The 17,807-nt window shown below is 41.8% G+C and overlaps 1 non-coding gene across 6 annotated transcripts in view; it reads right to left on the minus strand.

Moving 5' to 3' along the window:
• LOC109038355 (uncharacterized) overlaps nt 1–17,807 on the minus strand; it is a 121,092-nt gene that overhangs the window by 44,731 nt on the left and 58,554 nt on the right. For 4 of the 6 annotated variants that reach the window (XR_011900437.1, XR_002009574.2, XR_011900440.1 and 1 more), the window contains one exon: nt 4,632–4,687. The exons of the other annotated variants lie outside the window; for them this stretch is intronic. This is a non-coding gene — a transcript (uncharacterized protein). The remainder of the gene's footprint in view (nt 1–4,631; nt 4,688–17,807) is intronic. 6 annotated transcript variants of the gene reach the window in all.

Consider the following 17,807-nt stretch of genomic DNA (forward strand, 5'->3'; position numbering starts at 1 on the left):
GCCGCGGATGAGCCCTCGCATCTCCGGTTACCTTCGTCGGGCCCGGCACTCCTGCTTAATTGCCGCCAATCCCGCTTCCGCGTTTCCCGGCCCGGGGAAAAATCCCGCATCTCCGGCCCCGGGAAGCGTGGAAAATAGGACGAGATCGAAAGAGCAGTTACGCTGTTACGTCACGAAAGCGACGGATTGTCCCGACCCGTGTCTCTTGGAGGCCGAACCGATTAGACGCAGGGAAGAGCTACGCTTTGTGTCCGACACCCAGGTTTATCGGCGGATCCAGAAAATTGGTAAAATTGTATTTTCTCCATTTAAATCTATGGAAATGTATCGATTCTTGAAGGGACCAGGTGCTCCGACAAGAATCGATTATTTAGCATATGTTTAAGCAAAGACAATCCAATGTTGCCAAATTGCTGTATTCATTTCTGTTCAAGTTTTCAGTCTGGGTTACCGACGGAGACAATGTATGTTAAAGATATCTTCCGATTTGTGTAAAACTTACTCGATGAAGACAACCGTTAGATTCGCGTAATGATGACTCATCATTGCTCCTCTGACGAAATGGCGTGGCACAATTTCTATTTGAAGTCCGCTTTACATACAAATCCATGCTTTTTGTGGCTCATGCGGGGATCGAAATACGCCCTTATATCAGAGGAGCAACGTTGTGACCAAATTGAGCTATCAATTTAGCGATTCTAATCTAATTTGCAAAAACTCGGGGGAAAAAGTGCTCACTCTGGTATTTTTCAATCAAATAATAGACAAATTTTATTTAATTCTTGCCCAGAAGTTCAAAGTCATCGCTGTAGTCAGTTTATGCGACGCGAACGCGACGGAACATTTTTATAACCCCTGGATGCAACTATTCGAGCTTTATGGACGTGCATGAAGCATGCAGAAAATTGAAGGCGCTCCGGCTTCACGTATTTCCTTTCCTTGTGGAGATGCGCTCGGCACTTCGCACGCAGCGCAGTAAATGATTGCTGCTAGCCAAATTTTACACTCACAATCAAATACAATATATTTTTAAGACTGGGCTCTGCAATCTTCCTTGAATTGCAAGAATTATTTGGGAAATTAAACGCTTAAATTCGCCTGATCATGACTCATGACCGAAGAATTGAGCCATCAGTTTACCAATCCTAATCTAATTTCCAAAAACTCTTCTAGCAAAGTGGTCAACCTGACACTCATCAATTACCAGTAATTGGGCGAATAATATTTCATTGTTTGCTCGACAAATTGATCTAATCAACGATAATTAGGCAAAAAATATCATTGAATCCTAACTTAACTTCTGTCTCACTCGACTGCATTTCTCAATCAGTGCGAAGTCTCTAAAATAACTTATTTCCGAGTGTTTTCTCAAGATCTTTAGTTATGAATTAGGTTCCAATTATGCAAAGGCATAGAAGAGTGCCTCCCTAAGGCGTGAAACTTCCCCCAGTTGCTCTTATTCGTATAATGAGCATTTACGTGTTGCAGGTAATCAATTAATTGTCCGTATACTATTTCTCTGACTGCATGGTGCGGTACCTAAGCCTACCTGAATGCAAAACTCACACGCAAGCCTTGATTACTCTGCTGTGCTACGCAAGAACGCCGTAAGAGCTTTTAGACGTTGCCAAATTTCCTTCGATAAAACACGAATTTCCTGGTTAAATTACAAGTTTTTTTCTTCCATTTTTTAAATAATTATGTTCGTAATTTTACCCAAAATTCTTGAAAATTTCAAGGAAAAATATTCATAACTTTCCTTAGCAATCAACGTTTTATCAAAGGAAATTTGGCAACTCTCGAATGTTCGTAGGTCATTTTTCCATAGCACGCAGTACTCTGATAAAAAGGGGTCAAACCCGCTCAGTGGTACGGAAAAAAGGGTCGTTATCAACGAACAAAGCTAGCTACTTGAAGAAAAGGAGTTGTTAAAGGAACGACCATAGCTCTAAATGGTTTGGATATTGAGAGCTACAGTACAGATATTATGTTAAATTTTAATACAGCATGAAGTCACCCGGGCCCGGGTCCTGGGGCGATCCCCTCTTATTTACGATCAAATCTATTTATTTTTCCACTTTATTTTCCTCCAGTCCCTTTCCTTTATGATTCGCTTCGAGAACAAGCGAATTTTATGTCGAAGTTCGGATTTTCTTTCGAGTTCCGTTCAATTCGGTTTCAGCAGTCTTATCAGCGATCAGATTTAACCTGCAGATTGGTAAAAATTCCAGAAGTTCCTCTTAAAGCATATCGCAAGATGCGTTCAAAAATCATCAAAACATTGCGAATCAACGTCAATGAAGGAGAGATTCTGTTGTAATAACAACGGATGAAATCTCGCTCACAATCAGTCCGAATTGTCGTGAGACCAAGAGAAATTTTGACTTGATTGGTTTTTCGTCTTATTCGCTTTACCACTTTTTGTAAGCGTGCAGTATGCTCGAAAGTTCTAGCTAAGCGATTTCAAGCAACTTTCAAGTGATTTTTTAGGAACTTTGACAAATTTTTCAAGAATCGATTATATATCTAAATTTTTTTAGGTGATTTTTCAAAACCTCTTTACTTTCAAAAAATCATCGAAGGACATCGAAAGTAACAGATGTTCAGCCTCTTACGTCCGCGCTTCCTTAAAAAATTCAATACGTCATCGTAAACCTAATTTTTGAAAAAATTTCTTTACATAAAATCGCTCTTTTCTTTTGATTTTTCATGTGGGTATGAAATCGAATTTTTTCAGGTTTTCCGATAATTTTTCTTATATTTAAGCAGCTTTTACTTCGCAACGAAAGTCACGGATTCGTCTTAATCATGATTTTTATACATTGTACCTTATGCCAGTGTCTACGGACCGAATTTCGACTTAAGCGGGGTTTATTCTTACGTAACCGTAGTTCGACTTAGCGAGATTTCACTGTAGTTGCGAACTTAGAAATATTTTTTTAGTGGGCACAAAACGCTTGCTCCGGACCTTTGGAAGTTCTCTTTACCTTCGTCCAACCCTCGCGAAGTCCACACCCAACCAACAGCGACCCAGACCCCGCATATTTGTCCTTACTGTACAGCCGTGCAAAGGGAAAACACCGTGTGAACAGGCAAATGTTGCCAAGCCTCTCGCGCTTAACTGAGTATTTTTGAGGGTTGCTATGAATAGTTTTTCCTGAAATTTTCAGATATTTTAAGTAAAATTGCAGATAAAAATACCTGAAAAATTGAAAGGAATATATTCACAAGTTTCTCGGAAAATCCGTAGTTTTTCAAAGTGGATTTGGCAACGTCCGAAGGCTCATACGGCGTTTTTCCTCAGCACGGCTGTGCAGCTCGACGTGATTCACGAGTCTTGACCATGACACTGCCTCCATATCACACATGCTTCACCACTTATTAACGGACAATAAGCCTCGCCCTGACGTTCACACTGCCCGAGTGCTCTTTTTTCTCGGGCAATATGAGTTTCCGAGGTTCTGGCACGGAACAGCACGAATCCCTTGAACTTGAAAAAAAAAGGTAAAACTGGCAGCGCTATTTTCGGACGAATTAATTTCAAAGTTTGACAGAAATTCTTCATTTCTCCTGACCATTCCCACTTGTATTCGGTTGTACCATTTCCTGGCTTCTTAAAGTGCTGCACGACGCGTTTTTATTAAATTATAGAACTTTTCGTAAGATACTTTTTATCGCCTCATTTCGATGGACACTTCAATTTTAGGAATTTTAAGGCACGATATATACGGCGGAGACGAAATATCTCGTCATCTTCCGGCCAAAGTATCACAAGCGCCAAGCGACGTTTAAAAATTTCCACCGCCATTTTAATTTTTACAGAGAAATTTTCGGTTGAATCTGTTTAAAAATTTCACTGAATTTAATCGGCAGCACAAAAAAATTCAGTGAAATTTTTGGACAGCTTCTTTGAAAAATTTGTCTGTAAAAAAATAAAATGGCGGCTGGAATTTTTAAACGTCGCATGGCGCTTGTGACACCTTGGCCGGAAAGCGAGGATATTTTGTCTGATGTGTCTAAAGAATAAAAATGTGTTACTCCCAATAGGGGATCTATGTTTTATTTTGTTCCTTATATATATTCAGTAGCTCTTAGTTTTCTGTTTGACAAAAGGGTCGAAACAATCTCGAAACTTTCAGGGCATTATTTTGAGTTCATTTTAGCCTCCGTCCTCATTTTTTGGATATTCGCCTCGTAAAATAATTCAGGCGATTCGTAAAGTGCTCTTTTATCGATACGAGTTAGTTTTATTAGTGTTTTACCGCGGATAAACGCGTATAGATCTGTCACCATTGTCAGTGTATCAATTGAACGTTGATACAAATGTCGTCTAAGGCCGTCTCCCCGTCAAAACGATCAGCGGGATAAGCCTCCATCCTACGGCGTCGCCTTCAACCTAGTTTCCAGTTTCCAGGATAAACCCTTCATTTTCGCGAGAAAAAACCACGCAGAACACGCCATCCGACAACAGAACAGTCTGAGGACGCCAAATTTCACCTAGGATCACAGAATCCCGTTAAAAATAAATAATCTTTCGTTCTAATCGGCAACGCTGCCCGCGTGGGGACTGGTTCCTGACTCGCTCATTCAAGCCCATTCATTCATGATTCGCGGAGGCAAATTGCACATACCTTAGGGAATCCGAAGACGTCCTTGGCTGCAGCGATGCAATTGACCATACGTCATCCTGCAACACAAAAAGAGGACACAAATGAAACAATCGCCTTCAATCCCGCCGCGCTTTTTTTGCGCGGATCTTCGGGCGAAAATGTGGGTGGGGCGGGGGGAGGGAGGCTGGAGAAGAGGACGATTTGTCACAGCCAAAGCGGGGGAATCTTCGATTAACGGCTAAAAAATGGAGGGAGGAGGAAACTGCGGAGTTACCGGGCTGGCTTAATTGAAAGCGACGCGAAGTCCGACGAAGGGGGCGGGGGGCGGGGGGGGGGGGGGGTGCGTCTGAAATTCGGACGGGCTTTATAGAAATGAGATGTGATGGACATTAAAGCAACTATTAGTCTTGGGTATGACGTTGTCTCTTCCCGACTTCAAACGGACTCTGCGTTGTGTCCCCAACACGCCAGACCTTGTTGTCACTTCCGCGGTTGTTGGGAGTGACGTTTCGCCGTTTTCCAGAGGGAACACGAATGCATTCCAACGTTGGGAAATTTCCTCTCGCGAATTGTATTTTGACTAGGAGACGGTTGGGCATTGATAACGAAAAGTTGCGCTAATATCTATACTATATCGACGGTGAAACTACCAAACCACGTATCCCGTTTGCGGTGTTTAAAAATCTACGCTCACATTTTATTTTTTTGAAGTAGACCAAATCAGTATCATTCCTTGAAATTTTCACAGAATTTTCTCCGCACTAAGAGGAAAAATCACAGAAATTTTCAAGACTGGACGTTAAGTAGTTTTTCATTTAAAAAATAAAGTATGACAGGAAGTTTGCGACGTCGCAAACCGAGATACGTGGTTTAATTGATAGTTTCACCGTCGATATGTATAAGCTCCGAGACCTCCTAATTTTGCGTAACTGGTAACGCTTAGTTCCAGCGTTCTACCGGGCCGATTTTTATGATTTTTGCGGCTATCGACGGGCAATTGTCTCTAGATTAGCTCGCTTTATTCAGTTTTTCAAAATATGTCCCAGGTTTACGTGGTAAAGTTGCGAATTCTCCCATTTAAACAATGTAAATTTATATTTTTTGTCATAGTTCGTTTGAGCGTTCTACTGGACAGATTTCCATGATTTTTGTGTAACTCGAAAGGTGATAGGCCCTACATGAGCCCGCTCTAATTTCGTATAATACTGTGCAACACCTCTGTTGTGAAATAATTGCTTCAGGCGCCGCCGCACGGCGGGTAGCGCGAAACGCGCATTGGCGCCTACAAACCTAAGTGGATACTTCAAGCATTGTGCAATGCGAGAAGTATCCACTTAGGTTTGTAGGCGCCAGTGAGCCTCTTGCGCTGGCAGCACGCCGCTGGCGCGGAGCGTCCTAAGGGGGTTGGGCCGCGTAGCGGCCAGGGGGCATAGCTCCCTAGTTTCTTCTATTCACACTCAAAAGTAAACTTTCGACGAGAAGTTGCAAAGTAATATTTCTGAGAAAATTCAATTTTTTTTAGACAATTTTGCAACATTAGAAAAAAATAACGTTCCCCCGTCTAAAAAACGACGATACTGTCGGTTCTTCGAGGAGAGAGTGTAAATGCATTTCAACATTACAAGATTTCCTACCGTAAATTTAAGGTTGCGACTGACAATTTCTGATTTATTTCTCTGATCACGCATAGAAATCAGCGAACTTTTGAATAGAGCGGACACTCCTCCGTAAGTTTTGCAACTTTGGAATAGAGGTGCGTTAATTCGCCTAAGAGTCGAATGGTTGAGCTATTTGTTGTGGAGAAAAGTACAAGCTTTCCAATGGTGCTCAGATTGTCCAACTTCGTGCTACATTTGCGACTGAACGACAGATGAGTTCTAAAACTGCAGGTCATTCTCGAAAAGCCGTTGGTGTCATTGCTTAATTTTCTGTTAAAATTATCAGCATGCTTGTTTTTTGGGTTTTCTAGAAATCATATAATGACTGAATGAATAAGACAAACTGAGTAGCACTGCGACAAAATGCAGACCAAAGTACCGTGTCGATTAAGTCTCGTATTCGAAGACCCATTTCTAGTTCTTAAAATACTTCAGCATTTACTTATTTTCTGGGTCATTAGTTACCTTTTTAAAGTTTCTTGCTAAGCTCAACTGTTAATCTGTGACCATTCTCAATAACGATCTAAAGCCTGAATTCCAGAGAAGAGAAGTTCTACAGTGAAATGCCTACTATCTAGGTCTTCAGAACTTTCTTCACCAGGGTTGCTAGTTTGGTAACATTTGAAAAGAAAAGCCGATTTTCTAACTTTTTTAGGCTGTGCAAGAAAATAAACCATCTTTGGCTACGCGCTCTAAAATGTCCTGCGTCCTACATTTCAGCAAAAACAAAACAAAACCAAAAACAAAATCGTTACTGAGACTCCCAACTAGAAAGAAACTGGTTTCCTTTCCTCTGTTCAAACCTACAATGCTCATACATTTTCTTTCGTTTCCGGAAAAACAGAAGGGTAAAATTTTACACAGTAAAAGCGCTGCGACACTTAAGAGATCGATTTCCATACTTTCCCTCGATACAAATTTCTTTAATACGACTCTAAACTATTCCATGGTATTCGCCGATCTTTGCAAACCTCATAACAAAACAAAAAAAATCCCTACATTTTCCCCATCCTTTTCAGTTTTTGCATTGTTCGGGTTTCCTTACACATTTTCCAAATTTCCCTGCTAATTTTCTGAGTTTTCTCAATTTTCCCTGACCCTCGCAACACTGCTCACATACATTTTTTCCCGGTGGCGAGCGATAGAAATTTGTGGCTCGACACGATTGTCTCATTTTATTTGAATAGAGGCTGCTGGCCTGAATTCCAGCATTTCCAGCGCTGCACCCGGGCAGGGGACAATAAAGTTCGATACTAAAAGGCCGCTCGGTCGCATGCGATCCCTTGCGATTATTTACGACTGCGATAGACGGAGCACTGCGGGCTGCATGCGCAACGGGAAACGGGTGACGGGGACTTGTTTATCCGAAACCTGGAATGCGCCTCTGATTGCATGCATCGTCAGCCTTTCCGCGGACCCTCCACATTTCACCGATCTGGCCCCGCCGCACACTGGACCAACTCAATAAGAGAAGTCGGACAAAATTTGGAAACTTTGAAAGCTTATACTTTCGAAAATATGAAGGAATAAAGTTTAAAAAAGGTTCCATTGCTTTTTTTCGTGATATTTCCTTTCAGAGACACCCCTTGAAATTGAATTTGTGACGAAATAAACATTAAAAGTTAAAATTGTATTCCATGTCCGACTTCTATGATTGGCTTGATCCCCTGTGCGCCGCGTCTGCCGATCCGCCCAATCGGGGACCCTAGAGATGTCGTCGAGGTGAATTAGGCCGACGGCAGAGGCATCCGTCCCCCCTCTTGCCAAATAACCCCAATTCGACGCAAGGGCTACGTTTAAAATTGCGAGTTTAAATCCCGGTCTGGCAACAATGCCGCTGAGCGTGCCGGCCGATAATAAGCACAGAGCAAATAGCGGCTACCGGGTTTCCTCCCAGGGTCGCCATGCTGGGCCAAAAAGAAATCCCCGTCGAAATTTTCCGGGGTTGCGGAAATCCCTTCCGAATTTGATCAAGAAAGCGTGCTATTCCTTCTGGCGGGCCGTCAATAAATTGCGGAACGCTCCAGGGGGAAGGGGGGTCGAGGATAGCGTTACGCTATTTTGTTTCTACGTGTTAAAGGATAGGAACCTGCGTCACAAAAGTGTTAAAGAGGGGAGGGAGGGGGTTAAAAATGCCGGAAAAGTGCTTAAATGGCCTGCCCCCGAGGTGAGTACAGAAATATAGACTGGGTTAGTTGCATTAGTCATAAAATGCGTTTTGATGGTCTGAGCTTCTAGTTGCAAAAAAATAGTAAGATCTATGTTTCTACGTTCAATATTAGCAAAAAAAGCGCTCATCGAAAAACACGGCGTATGACGTCATCAATTGCGGTGGTGCCTGACATGGTTTCTTCCACCTCAGATTCATCAATCAGGAATGCAAACATTTGCAGTGGTCGCTTGACGTAAAATACGTATGAAACTCATTTGGGAAAACCACGGTATATACTCCTAAAGTGGAAAATGCCATACACCGTGTTTTGAAATGGCGAAATCTACGTTAATTTGACATAGAAATTTGCTGTGTGAACAGATTTTGGTAATTTTTGATGATCAGCACGCTTAAACCATGAAAAGAAGATTTTGAGACTAGCGCAACTCACCCCTTGAAACTTCCTGATTTTTCCGAGTTCTCCTTAACTAATTTTGAGAAGATTCCCTGCTTTTTAAGATACTGTAGGATGATTAGCAATAATTTCAAGGTTTTCCAATCCGGTTCGGACAATCTGAGATCCGCCCTGCTTTCCCTGACCAATACGAATTAATGAAAAATAACATCGGCAAAAGAAAACTGCTGAAGCAAGTCGTGCTCCTGCACTTTGGTGTGTATGCAATTTGACCGACAGTAAAGTTAAAATAGTTGTATCCTGCCTCCTTGCTACAAGCAGGCGAGTTTTGCCGATCATTTTGATGATCTTTTACGGGAACGTTAAGGAAATTGTTGAATAATAATAGAGGATCATTCCATGAGCTATGATGGAAAACATATTGTAAATGATGCAACAAAGAATTTGTTCCTTCTGGCTGCAATGGTCTTATTTTCTGATACTTGAGAAAAAGAACCAAAAAGAGGGGAAAGAAAAAGTTAGTTTAAATCATCAGGTGGGATTGAGGTTGTGGTTTCCGCTTGCCGTGAAAATATTTGTGGGCTTATGTTCTCACTTTCCAAGTTTTAGACACTTTTTGCTATCTTCTGCTGGGTCAGTTGCAAAACACCTTAAAAAAAATGTCATGGTTTTGACACTTTCCAGATGACCGCGGCCCTTTCTTAAACACGCGACAAAACGTGCCCCAAAAAAAGAAAGAAAAAAATATTGCGGATCTGTCAGAATATACACTTACCTACTAATTTTTTCAAAAATAATAAGTGAATTCAGGAAATGGGCGCCAAACCATTTTTGTTCTGTTTTTTGTGAAATTGGGTCGATTTTTTATTGATTACTAGCCGTTCTGGGCGCGCTTCGCGCGCCCGTCACGCCTAGCCGGGGGCTACGCCCCCTAGACCCCCGGTCACTCGCTACGCGAGTGACATTCGGCTCGCTTCGCGAGCCAATTTTGTAGTAGTTGCAAATTTTTTATCACTATATTTTGAAGATTTCATAGAAAACATTATGAAATTCTCACTCCACAATTAACTTGTAGAATAATAATGGCAGGGCAAGAAATAGACTATATCTTAAAATGGACGGTTCCCACTTAGTAAAAACAGCCAACACCACGTGAAGGTGAGGAACCATCGTTAGCCACTTTTTTTTTTTTTTTTTTTTTTTTTTTCTTTACTTTTCTGAAAAAAATTTACTGAAATTTTAGTTGCGTCCCCTAAAAGGAAACACGGAGAAAAAAATTTGTGCATGGAACCCGAAGCTGAGATCATATGGATCTCTGAAGTTTTCGGATCACGCATCCGAAAAGTTAAGGTCCATCTGCCGAAGTTCGGGTCAGACAATTGAAGTAGTTCGGTATATACCGAAGATTTCAGGTCACACATCTGAAGTACTCGGTGCATACCGAAGTGCTTCAGATTTCTGACTCAGAGATTTAGGAAAAACACAGTAGAGAACCAAGGAAATCACAGTAGAACAGAGAAAAAAATACAGTCGAATAAATAAAGAAAACTATTATCGAAGAAATTCTAATTGTTAGAAAGTAATTAGCTGGCGTAATCAATGCGTAGCTGCATAGGAGCATGAGCGAGATTTATCATCAACTGACCGCTGGCCGCTAGGTACCTGGGTGGGCGAGCGACAATACGTAAGCGGTGGCATATGGTTCGATTGACAGAGGAGTGGGGAACGGTCAGACGTAGGGGAAAGGTTCAGGCTGAACCGTTCAGCACAGCGCAGCGTCAGTCACCGGGTGGGGAAGAGAGTCCGAGAGGGGACACTTCCCCTCGAGTGAAATAGAAAAAGGCAGAATCCTTCGAAGTTTATATTAATGATATATTAATGATGATTTACGACCCAATATTATGCGACTCTAACGAAGCTAGCTGTAGTTCAAGTGAACAACTCTAAAGCCTTACATCGATCATCTAGGTCCAAAATATTCTACAGAATCTTTCGAAATGAGACCGTCACGGGGAAAACAACCTCAGTCCACGCAAGTAAACTTTACTATAACGGCAATTTCTGTCGAGGAGGGTAATTTAGTCGGATTTTGATACTTCGACGGAAAAAAAATAGGTAAGTTACGATGTGGGCTGGTCAATTTTTTGCCAATTGGACACAAAGTTGCATTGTAATTCCGCAATATTGTGCCCTAGAAATATAACAGATTGCAATTTCAAATAGTTTTTCACGAAACTAATTATACGAGCTGCAAACTTCAAACCACCAAAGACAAGGGTTGGTTTGAAATTATTGGTCAGTCATTGCCTGCTTCAAAATGTTCTTAGAACACTTTTTAATGCTGTGATATCTATCTATCACTCAATTTCGTGTTCTTGCTGACTTCAGATCCTTCATTCCTGATTGGATGCTGAATTGTGAAAAAATCTTAAAATGCGTTGTTGCAAATTCTTTTCATATTTTATTGTTAAAAAGAGAGAAAACTCGTGATCCTTTCTTGAATTTTTCTTTGATTGATCCTAGCCTGTCACGATTATCACATAAATATTTCGAGCCAAAATATTCGTTAGTTTTTCTTAAATAAAATATACCATGAGCGAAGGTTTTAAAACGAGCACATGTATCAATCGAGTTATATTTATTTGTTCTACGAACGTAGCCGAGCGAATAATGCGAGCAACCTGGCGTCCACGTTTGGCCCGTGGAGCAGCGCGCGATAGGATCGGCTGGGGGTTGAGATTGGGAGGATGCATGACCCGCGGGGGGAGGGGCAGGGGGGCGCAGGGAGGACGGGAGAGGGGGGCATGTGCCGTTTTCCAAGCCAAGTCGGAAAATGTCACAAGGGTAAAAAATGTACATACACAGAGCACAAGAATAAAGATCACCTGCAGTGCTCCGGGAAAACCGCGCTTAGTGCCAAATATTGCAGTGGAATCGCAGGCGGGGGGCCGGGGGGGCCCAGGTCGGGGGGCGGGGGGCAAGGTCTTTCAGGCGCACTAATTTCGGCCTGTCCGTTTGACCGGCTCGACGGCGTTGCGAAATATTGCCGTCGGTCGGAAAGGGGCTCTCGTTAGAGTCGATGCGAATTTCGACGTCAACTTCCGGTCCGTTTTACGCGGGAGCGGTTCCGGTTCGACGGAAGATTTCTGACTCTGGATGCATTTTTTTGAAAAATTTCCGAGTTCAACCTTCATATTTAACTAGGAAAATTAGTTCACGTAATTATACTGAAATAAAACTAAAATCAAGACATCGACTTTTTTGCTTTTTGCTCGGTAAACCGAAACGAAACAGCGTAAAGTCATATATCTATTTCGAGACAATTGTTTATGCTTATGATTTCGGTGACAGTCGATTCTTCCTCCGTGCACCCGAGCAAAATTTTCTGTGAAATGGGTCAGTTGCAGTGGTTTCAGAAACATGTTTTGATGCAAACTTCTGGTAGATCAGCTAAAATTGATAAGATTTGCCTACACAGCAACTTTCTTCGTTCAATATTAAAAGAGATATCGCGCTTTGAAAAAGTCGTAAAACATGATGCGCCTCAATTGGAGTTCGGTTTTTCGGTGAGGCAGACGCAGAGGTTTGGATGAAAGATACAGAAAACGATATTTCCTCACTAATGAGCAGAAATTGGACTTTTTCGGTGAATTCACTCTGTTCCACGTTAAATTCGGATGCGGTAATATGTGTTTTGGTCCTCTATTTCTTACCCTGTCAAGTGATCTTTTCGTCGCCCGGATGACAAGAGGGCGCAACTACACATTGGCATGAGCCTGGAAACACATTGACTGTAGGGACTGACGGGACGTTCATGGTAGATTTGTAGTTAGGCCCTTATGTCAAGATGACGACGTATTGGACGCGCATTTAGGGTGCCGACGAACTCGACAGGAAGAAGCTTTGACTTATTTATGTTTTCTCTTACCTACATGGTAAAAAAATTTCTTAACTTTTCACATCGAAAATATGCGAGCGTAGAACTGATCAAGAGGCATTTTTACATTAAATCGCTACAAATGGCAGAGAGGTGTGAACCTCATTTCTTCAGGTATTAAGTACACTTAGAAAAAAGTATGGTAACATCTACTATAAGTCTACTTGATTCTTTACTATTCTATTCTGAGTGATACTATTCAGTGAAAATAACCAAAACTATGGTAGTTTTTACTAAAACTCTGGTGATACTTACCATAATTGAGTAAATGCTACCATAAAGTCTGGTGTTTATTACCATACTCGTATCACTGTGCCAGATCTGCCGTGATAGTGAAGAAAGCAGTAAGTGCATGCTGGGATGAACCTCGAGACACATAAAAGCATGTGCTAATCATGGCTCATACAGAAATGCACTCGCTGCTTTCTTCGCTATCACGGCAGAGTACGGTAAAAGCTACCAAATTTTGTTTTTTCAGGGAAAATGCTTTATTTATTTTTCCCCTTCCCCTGAAGTTCTGAGCGACGAACTGCGAAGTGCAACACTGCGGATCTAGGTTGGGAGGCGTGAAGGGGGGGGGGGGGCTGCACTGGGATCCAGGTTTAGGCCTCGGCTTGGCATGTGTCGACATCATTGCCAATAACTCCCTCTCCCCTCCCCCGTGGGCACTTCGCAGGGACTGAGAAATTATATAAAATGATACGGCTACGGGGACGACTGGGCCGGCGGCGGCGGCGATCACCTATTTATACATCCAGCATCGAGGTGGAGCCCGGAGTCCCGATTCCACGCCTGCTGCGCTGTCCCCTCAGCTCGGGAGCTCATAAGGCAGCCAGCCCTCCGCCGGGAAAACTCACAGCGCTTTTCCGACAGGCTCCCATACTGCCGTAGTAAGGAAGAACGCCGTATGAACATTCGAGAGTGGCCAAATTTCCCAAGATGAAACATATGTTTTTGACGCAATTTAAACATATTTTCCCTTGAGATTTTCAGACATTCTAGATAAAATTCCGAGCAAAATTGTCTGGAAAATTTTGAAATTTTTCGGGAAAATTCGATTTTTATTGAAGGAAATATGGCAATGTGTGAATTTCTCTTACGGCGTTTTTTTAGAGCACGGAAGCATAGGTAGTGTAGAAATAAAACGTTTTGCTATGGGGTGGATGAGAGCGTTAGGCCGTTTTGTTTTTACGTGTTAAATAATACAGACCAGCGTCATCAAGGCATGAGGGGGGTGTGGAGGGATCGAAAAATCCGATATTAAGTGTTGCGTTTTTTATAAACGGTTCTTTAGCTCTAGTTTCACGGACTAAGATCGTATGGAACCTAACTCATATGAAGACGAAATTGGAGAAAGAGGAAGGAAAAGATAGGAAGAAAAGGACGAAGAAGTTAGGGAGGAAAATAGGAGTAAGAGGAAAGAAAATATGAGGGAGACAATGGGGAAGCAGATACAGTAAAGGAGGAGGAATAAGGAGAGCTTATTTACATTCGTCTTTTTCATCCCTCTCTTCATTTTCTCCTCCCTCTCCTTCACTATCTCCTCTTACTTCTTCTTCCTCGTCTCCAGCTACTTTATTCCCATCTTATTTTTCTTCCTCCTCCTTGTTTTTGACCTCCTTTTTGTCTCCTTTTGATTTTGGAATCTATGTCTTCTTTTGATTATTCATTCTCTCCTTCTTCTACCTCATTTCTTCGGTTTGCCGATTTTTAAGTTATGAAGAACAATTTTCGCAATTATACTGATGAATTTTACCCGTGAACCGTGAAAACTATTCTTGCTACGATGCGATTTTAAAGCCTCTAAGCCTTTCTTAATCACACTAATAGCTGTATGGGGGTCGATGAGATCTTCGCATTGGGAAAGAAGCTCTTAAGAAATGACTGCGAATACTATGCACCTTGACATTTCGTTAGATCCTTCTTACACGATTAAAATACGAAAAAATGAGTACACCAGAGATTCACATGCTCCTAAATCAAAATTTATAGCACGAACAACTGCGCACAAAGCACAATCGCAGTGGCGAGAATTGAGGCGAATTTCACTGGAATGGCTAAAAGATGACAGCTCAGCGCGATGGTAGAACATGTAAGTAAACATTTTGATGAGATGCGACTATTTTAACGTCTAGGATGTAGTTTTGCCTACACGATCAGATGAAGGCGAACCACATTATTTACTCAAACCCAACTTTGTGTTGGAAAGTCTGCGCAGCAAATGCGAATTGCAGGCGTTTATTCCATCGGTTAGGTGAGAACAGTTCCTTCATTAAGACATAGCAGGTTTCATGTTAGGCTGGAGGGTGCGATCCTGGCCACTTGGTGGTCCTACCCCTCGAGAAAACTGACGTCATTTTGGGATGGATGTTGTCTTGAGTCTGAATTAATTCGACTTTCTGTAATCTCACAGTAAAGATAGTCCGCATCAAACATCTTATTCCGTTTCAGATCGGTTTCGGACGTATTATCTGTAGGAAATTCGAGACTGTTTTTTTCCCCCGATTTTTCAGAGAATTTTACAATCTAAACTAGGTACATAAAAAATCGATGAAGAAATTTCCATGAAGTGCCTCAAAAATACATACTATATGCATGGGAGAAACGCAACATACAAAAGCTTATGCAGCGATGTTCCTCTATGCACGGCAGGTCTGAAGTGAAGTGAGCCCGTGGGGCTAATCCTTCCTCTCTTGATAACCCCTTTGGGTTGATAATTATCCCAGGCTATGCGCGTTGCAGGTGGCGTGGCATGCTTTGTGATTAATCGATCGATCTGCCATTCAAACCTACAGAAAACGATCGATTATCGGGGTGATCGCAACGAACACCGTGATAGTCTTTTCTATACATCATCGCCTCGAATGGTAAATATCGACAGTCGATTATTCACGCCTTACCACTAGTAACACGGCGGCGATCTCATTAATCGTCACCTTCCGGCCAAAGTATCACAATCGCCACGCTGACGTTTCAAAATTTCCGCTGCCATGTTATTTTTTTACGAAAAAATCGTTCCACGAAGCTGTCCGTTCATTTCACTGCATTTTCTTTGTGCTTCCGATAAAATTCAGTGAAATTCCCAAACAGATTCAACTAAAAATGTCTTAGTAAAAAAAAATAAAATGGCGCCGGAAATTTTTAAACGTAGCATGGCGCTTGTGATACTTTGACCAAAAGGTGAAGATTTGTGCATGTTATGATACGGACTACACTTTGCAATTTGGAACTATAGATTCCGGCCTAGTTTAAAAACAACCTGTGTGCCATTAGTTTCCCTATGCACATAAGTGTTTTTTTCAGACGAGCCAGAATTTATAGGTCTAAATTGCAAAAAATACAGTCTATATGATGTTGCATTCATTTTACTCGGCAGGGCAATACTGTGCCACGTAATCCACAAAGAGGATCTAGGAGACCTCCTTTAGAGGTTACCCATTTTTACTACGCTTTTCCCTTTCCGCCTTTAATTCATTTCCTCCGTCATGTTCCATTTTTCTACTTCATTACATTATCAGCTTTATTTCCTTTTTTCTAGGTTATCTTCTTCCCCGTGAAGAAACTCCATGATACCTTACAACGTTAACAGTCACTGTGAGAGACCGGAATGGCCTTCTTCTCGAAAGTCAGGATTGCCACAGAATTTAGAAACTGAAGTTCCGTGACATTTCCCTGATTTCCCAGACACATATTGGTAAAATTCCCTAAGAGTTCAAGATACGCCACATGGTTAAAAATATATAATTTCATCTAGTTTTCAGGCAAAATTTGTTGTGCGATACGTCAAACCCACGCGGGACATCAAATGAAGGTGCACTGGAAAAAAAAAAAAAAACCACATTGGATCTAGAGTCCAGACTCTTGAAAACATTGACAAGAAAAAGGACTCTTGATTCAATCAGATTTAAGCTTAAATCAAAAGGAAATCCGCTCAAATTAAGCGGCTTGGTTCTTGATTTAAGCTTAAATCTGATTGAATCTAGAGTATTTTTTCTTGTCGATGTTTGTAAGAGTCTGGTCTCTAGATCCAATGTGTTTTTTTTCCAGTGTGATTTGTCGATTTTTCCCTGACATTTTCCGGTTTCCCGGTATTTCCTGACTGTGGCAACCCTGTCATTTCCTTTTTCTGATTTATCTCTTCCCCCGTGAAGGTACTTCAAGATGCCATACAACGTGTACAGTCACCGTGAGAAACCGGAATGGCCCTCTTCTGGAAAGTTGTTTAGGATTCAGTAGGGCGGGATTCGCGGTGGCGGGGGGTGGAAGGAGGGCAACGTTGATAAAATGCCACTTGGAGGGTGAAATTTATCGGGGCATCTTAAAGGAAACTCCTTATGAGTCCGCGAGACGAGGTAATTGAATTTGGTCGCCACCGTCGTTCGCTGTCCGGCCAAAGGCGGGCGATCATGACCTAACCGCCGCCGATTCTATGGCTCAGCGTTTTTAAGTGGCTTCCAGTTCAACTCATGCGATTTGTTCCTGCTTCCTGTCATGTATACCAAGTCTCGCCATCTTCCTCCCTCGCTTTTCCGAACGGAGACGATATATTTTACAGACCCAGCATTGCTATCTTCCCTATGATATATTATTTATTTATAAGTTACTTAAAAAAGTCGACGCTTAGATTTGTCTGATCCGGCTAAGTATCACAACAGGGTGTCTACTAGAACGGGCTGGTCAAAAATAAGTACTTTTACAGTACTTTTTTAGAAACTCCATTCGCAGTAATTCAAAAAATTTTAAAAATTTGAAATTTTGACAAAAATGACGAAAAATTAAACAAATTCCGAACCTTTTTGCGGAACTTGTGCATTTTTTCAGTACTTCCGGACCGCCCTTAAAAAATCAGTACTATTTCCGGACTTTCCGCAAATTCCGGACTTGTAGACACCCTGCACAAGCGCTGCGCTATACGATGTTTCAAAATTTCCAGCGCCGTTTTATTTTTTTACAGAGATATTGTTCAACAAAGCTGTCTAAAGATATCTTTGAATTCTCTTTAAGCTGTCGGTAAAATTCAGTGAACTTTCCAAAC

Source organism: Bemisia tabaci, chromosome 8 (assembly GCF_918797505.1).
Source record: "Bemisia tabaci chromosome 8, PGI_BMITA_v3".
NCBI classification, from domain to species: Eukaryota; Metazoa; Arthropoda; class Insecta; order Hemiptera; family Aleyrodidae; genus Bemisia; species Bemisia tabaci.